General features: G+C 37.9%; 1 non-coding gene across 1 annotated transcript; it reads right to left on the bottom strand.

Annotated features, from left to right (window-relative positions):
- Positions 1-752: 752 nt before the first annotated feature.
- LOC141663087 (small nucleolar RNA R71) lies at positions 753-859 on the bottom strand. The gene has a single exon (XR_012551172.1). It is a non-coding gene; the product is annotated as a small nucleolar RNA R71 (small nucleolar RNA).
- Between the last annotated feature and the right edge of the window lie 5,730 nt (positions 860-6,589).

Below are 6,589 nucleotides of genomic sequence, written 5' to 3' on the forward strand. Positions count from 1 at the left end.
TTTCTTAGCATTGAATAATAACCATATCATTGTTGCATAGGTGCATATTCTTAAATTAACCAAAGAGTCTCTGTGGGAACGAATTTGATCTTAATCTTATACTACTTGTGAATGCATATAGTTGCGTGAATTTTAGCACGTTTTTTCGCCCTAACAAGTTTTTGGCGCCGCTGCCGGGGACTTGGTGTTGTTAATTGTTTAGTTTATGTACTTGTCATCCGTGATCATTAAAGTTTAGTGACAAAGATATTTTACTTACACGGGTACTCATTATTTTTCAGGTACTCTAGAGAGCGTGTATGCGAACGCGTTCTCAATCTCGTGTCTATGTTGAGGAAAAAGTTGAAGAAGTTTTTGTTGCAATGGGAGAACCATCAGCGAATCCGAAGGCTTTGATGGATTATTCTCAACCGAAGATTAATGACATTCAGTCTAGCATTGTCAGACCAGCCATCTCGGTTAATACTTTTAAAATCAAGTCTAGCACGATTAAATGGGTGAAGAATTCAATCCAGTTCGGGGGTTCTCCAGCGGAAGATCCTAATATATACATTAGGGATTTCATTGAGATCTGCGACACTTTCAAGTTTAACGGTGTTTCTGAAGATGCTGTGAAGCTGAGAGTATTCCCATTCTCTCTGAGGGACAAGGCTAAGAGCTGGTTACACTCTCTACCAGCTGGTTCGTTTACTACTTGGGAAGATCTTGCTCAAAAGTTTCTCACTAAATTCTTCCCTATGGAAAAGACAGCTGCAATCAGGAATGCTCTTACTCAATTTGCGCAGCAATCAGGAGAATCTTTATATGAAGCTTGGGAGCGCTACAAGGAGATGCTTAGGAAGTGTCCTCATCATGGAATGCCTGATTGGATGATCATCAATTGTTTTTATAATGGTTTGGGAGCACAATCCAAACCCATGCTCGATACAGCATCAGGTGGAGCCTTATAGGCTAAGAGCTACGATGAAGCTTATGATCTAATTAAACTGATGGCTGATAATGAATATCAGTATCCAACCCAGAGATTGCCACAGAGCAAGGTAGAAGGAATTCTTGAAGTGGATACATGTACGGCTATCACTGCTTAACTAAATGCGTTCTCTATGAAGATCGATTCGAAGGATAACTATGGAGTTCATCAAAGGACGAGTGTTTGTGAGCTTTGTGCAGGTTCGTATGCGACAGAGCAATGCGCTATATCTAGTGAATTAGCTCAGCTTATGAGTAACTTTCAGAGATCACAACAACCAGTTCCAAACACTTATCATCTTGACAAATGGAATCATCCTAACTTCAGCTGGAGCAATAATCAGAATGTGGTACAACAGCCTTATCAGCAGTTCAGATCCAATCAATTCAATCCTCCTGGTTTTCAGCAACAGTTTGTACCAAGACAACAACTCCAACTTCAATAACAAACTCATGATGCAGGTCAATCTTCGAATGAAAAATCTGAATTGGAGGAGTTGAGGCTTATGTGCAAAAAACAGGCTCTTATATGCCAAAGCCAGGTTGTTTCTATCAAGACTCTGGAGGACCAAATAGGGCAAATTGCTAACGCCTTATTGAATCGACCACCAGGAATGCTTCCTCGTGATACATAAGCCAATCCAGGAAAGAGGGAAGTTGAAGATTAGGTGAACGCCATCACCTTGAAGTCTGGAAAGGTCGCAAGCCCCCAAATTCAGCAAGACAAAGAGCCTGAAAAATCCCAAGTTTCAGAAAATGCAGTTGTGGCTGAAAAAGTGGTGCAGAAGGATGTCGAGGTGGAATCAAGGAAGAAAATTGTGGAACACACTCCTCCTAAGGGTAATACAGGGGAGAAACAGGTCTATCCTCCACCTCCTTTTCCTAAGAGGCTGCAGAAGCAGAAGTTGGATAAGTAATTTGCTAAGTTTCTGGAGGTGTTCAAGAAACTTCACATCAACATACCCTTCGCTGAAGCTCTTGAACAGATGCCTAGATATACAAAGTTTATGAAGGGTATTCTATCTCAGAAAGTGAAGCTCGATGACCTGGACACCGTTGCTCTAACGGAGGAGTGCAGTGCTGTTATGCAACAAAAGTTGCCTCTGAAGCTTAAAGATCCTGGAAGTTTCACTATTCCTTACACCATTGGAAATATGTCATTAGGAATATGTTTGTGTAATTTGGGAGCTAGCATCAATCAGATGCCCTTGTCTATCTTCAAAAAGCTTGGTCTACCTGATCCGAAACTGACATACATGTCATTGCAACTAGATGATCGTTTCATCACTTATCCGCGAGGAATAGTGGAGGATGTCTTGGTTAAGGTGAATAAACTCATCTTCCCTGCTGACTTTGTAATTCTTGATTTCGAGGAAGATAAGAAGATTCCCATTATCTTGGGAAGACAATTCTTGGCTACAGGCCGAACTATGATCGATGTGCTAAAAGGAGAGCTTATGGTGAAGGTTCAAGATCAGAATGTCACTTTTCATGTGTTCAAGGCAATAAATTTACCCACAGCTAAAGATGAGTGCTTTAAAGTAGAGTGGGTCGACTCTGTAGTGAATTCGGAACTTGAGAAATTGCCAAAGTCATATACCTTAGAGAGATCCTTAATAAGGGAATCAGTTATTGAAGATAAAGAAGGAGCTGAGCAATTGCAGGTTTTGAATGCACCTCCATGGAAGAGGAAGTTGGATATGCCATTCGATTCTCTTGGGTTAGCAAAGTTGAAAATTTCTCAGGAGCGTCTCGAGCCGTCTGTTGAAGAAGCTCCCACACTTTAGCTCAACCCACTGCCAGATCACTTGAGTTATGCATTCTTAGGTGCACCCCCTGACAAGAGCTTGGGATATATTGTTGATGATGTAAAGGGTGACCGGTCGGTTCCTCCCGTATTTACAGATGGTCCCTCTTGTGCACCACAGACAGTTGATAAGTTTGTTCTTGGAGATGCACAGTATAGAAGGTTGATTCGGTGTATTGAGGCCAAACATGACATCCACCGACATTTTGCTAAAGATTTGACACACGCTCTTGGTACTATTTTCCCAGACATTGGTGTCGAGGTTGATTGGCCACTTGATCCTCCACCCGAGGAGGGTTATCCTCCCGCTGACTAGGTATGCCTGAAATCCTTATTATTACCTTCAATGAGGATATTGAAATCTTTAAGTTTGGGGGTGATAATGTAAGGATTAGTTTGTGTGTGTTTATATAGTTCATATAGATTCATGTTGCATATAGTTGTATTTTATTAGTAGTTTTGCATGATTGTTCATTTAGGTCATATTTGTTTGTTTTTTAGGTGATTTCATATAGTTGCATTTGCATGCATATTTAGCATAATCCCTTAAGATGAACTATGCTATTTGATAAGTTGATGTTAATTTGAGTGTGGCGATGATGAATAGAGGGATGTTTAAGTCTTAAAAAAATTGATTTGCATGCCAGAAGAAAATTTTTCATAAAGTCTTATAGGATTGCTTTTGATCTAGATCATAATTATGCTTGTTTATGAGTTGAGATTTAATCACTGGTTTATATTTAGAATTTTTGCTATTCTCTTAATGACAAAAGAACACTGAATTTTTAAACTAGAGAAAAGCTTGGATTTCATTGCTAGTTGTTGTAAGGCTAGGCTTCAAATGGCTAGTAGCCGGCTCATATTTTTATGAGTAGTCTAGGGTTGAATGAGATGGAGTGAAACGCACTCATTCAGAAATTATTGAAAAAAAGAAAAAAAAGAGAAAAAAAGAAAAGAAAAAAAGTATATGTTTATGCATAATTGATCAAGATTGAGCTCTTTAATACTCGAGTTATTAAGTTCTAGGGGACTTTGTGCCTAGTGACCTAAGGCTTTGATAGTCTGGGATCCGCTAACCTAACGCTCGCTACATGGGGATTATTGCATAAGTCTTTTGGGACCTCATTCATTGCACGGTCAAATAAGCATCTTTGTTATGTGTTCAATATTAGCATGAATCCTTGTATAACCCTAGTAGGAAGGAGCTGTTACAAGTCATTATGCGTTTAACATCTATTCTGTTTATAAACTTGTGATTGTTTTGATGAAAGATAAGTTATGGTTATTGATCTAGTATCGAGAGTATATCTGTTAAGCATCCCACACACACATTTCTGGTTTGTGAGTTAGTTTTTGGGATTTATTCGAACTCTGTTAAAAGTTATTACATTCTTAGAGGCATCGGCTTATTCATTTGGTTATGGTTATTCTGAGGGGATCAATTGCATTGTCATTTAGTTGCATTCATATAGTTGCATTCATGCATTAGGTTTGTTTTCTAGTTTTGAGTCTATTTATGCTTGAGGACAAGCATCGATTCAAGTTTGGGGGTGTGATAAGTGGATTTTATATCTACTTGGAATGCTTCATTCCAAGATTAAGTTGGTGTTTTGGACTCGAGTTGTTGGTATTTTTGATGTATTTTTGCGTTATTGTATTTCATGCATCAGTTAAATGAAGAAAGGAGCTTTTCAAGGAAATATGCTGAAAAAAGATCAGAATTGGAAGCCAAGAACATTTTCAAGTTGTATATAATCTCGTTAGTTTTGTGTGGGTAGTTGAATCGCCTAATTCTGACGAGTAGAACTCAAGATACGGCCAAAAGAACAATCAGCAGAAAAGTAAAGAAGTCAGGCGCGGCCGCCCCAGAAACCAGCACGCCCGCGCTGACTTTTTGCCAAAACAACGCGGCCGCCCCGTAATCAGCGCGGCCTCCCCTACCCGTTTTTCGCCCCAGAATCCTTATTTTAGTAGAAATTGAAGGTATTAAGGGTCTTGGTCATCCTGGAGCCTATATATATTAATAAAAAGATGTTTTTAACGCCAAGGAGCGAGGGGAGAGCAATAAGAAGACCTATAGAGCCCGAAAATGCTACGGAGAAGAAGACTTTTATTTTCTTTAATATAGTTGATACTTGGATGTTTGTTTTCAATTTGTTCTTGAACCTTAGTACTCTTATATTGTTTTATATCATGTTTTCATTGGAACCCATGGTGACGATGAGTTCGATTATGAACTAATCGTTATCATGGGGTTCTAACAGATTTACTTATGGATTTCTATAGTTAATTTGTTTCAATATCTTGGTGTGAGGTGATTGATTGATATACTAGTATTGGTTGTGCTTATTCGTCTTATGTGCATAGCTAACATATAAGATAGCATGTTAATCTTCATTGAAGCGAAAGTGAATATAAAGATTTTGAACTCGCCATGCTAGCATAGGTTCATGTATTTGTTATGCATGATTCGTAGGTAATTTTAACAATCATACTTGCCCTATGTAATCACGATAGATAACTTGCGCATTAAAACCTTTATGTTGTCAAATTCCATAGACATATAGGGTCTCAACATAATTGGTGTCTATTCAGCTTCTATTACTTTTGTGTATGTCTGGTAGTAGGGTATTCGTACAAAGACAGTTGGCGTTTACTAGTTTCGTGTTATCTAATTAGTGTCATCACCATTGCATGCTAAGGTTAAGCACAATGACTTTGAATGAAGTAGTAATGAAGTTAGAATCCCATGTTTGTCATATATATTAATTCAACTATTCTTGTTCTCTTAGTTATAATTATTAGTTTAATTCTTAGTTATAAACAATCTCAACTTGTTATTTTTCTTAGCATTGGATAATAACCATATCATTGTTGCATAGGTGCATATTCTTAAATTAACCAAAGAGTCTCTGTGGGAACGAATTTGATCTAAATATTATACTACTTGCGAACACATATACTTGCGTGAATTGTAGCGCGTGTTTTCGCCCTAACATTTACGTGTTTGCTCGGTCGCTTATTCTTTTTTGTAATTAATTCTCGTAAACGGTTCGCGGCGTAAATCCTATCTTATATGTTCTTTTACATTTGAAGTATCTTTCTTGCATTTGAATATGTAGGATTTTAAATTTGTAACTATATTGTGATTCTCGTAATCCTTGATCGTTCATAGATACGGTCATTTTTTAAAGTTTGTTTTCTTCGAAAACTAATAGCGTTTACATACACTCATTTGGTACGTATAATCACGTTATTGACTCCGAAACTCAATTTCTCATGCACAACATAGTGTGGGCTAAAAGGTTTTCCCCGTTTGTCAGGGTTACTATTCATTAAGCATTTTACAGAGTCTCAAAAATTCGAGTTATTACAAGCCATCTCTTCAAACTGTGATAACAGGGCCTTATCACTTGTCATATGTCTTGAGCATCCACTGTCTATGATCCATATGACTCTCTTCATTTTGCCATGCGCACAGTGAGGATTAAGCTGTTTAGCTACCCAAGCAATGTTGGGTACTTTCTTCTTAACAAATTTAGTAGAAGTAGAATTTGATGATTCAGAAAGAACAATGTTTATTGATTGATTTGCATATTCCTTTTTTGCTGCAGACCCAATTTTAACTTCTTTGAGGTCTACTCTCAGCTTGTGGCAACTTGTCATTACTTTCATGTTGCAAGGAATGCAATCAAACTTGTCAAAGAATGAGTAGAGATCTTCAGCCTTTGCTTCATTATACTTGTATGCTCCCACTTTTGGCTTACTAAAATCTTTTTTACAAAGGTGAGTTAGATGATTCACAGAGCTACA

The sequence above is a fragment of the Apium graveolens genome, chromosome 5, assembly GCF_009905375.1.
Source record: "Apium graveolens cultivar Ventura chromosome 5, ASM990537v1, whole genome shotgun sequence".
Lineage (NCBI taxonomy): Eukaryota > Viridiplantae > Streptophyta > Magnoliopsida > Apiales > Apiaceae > Apium > Apium graveolens.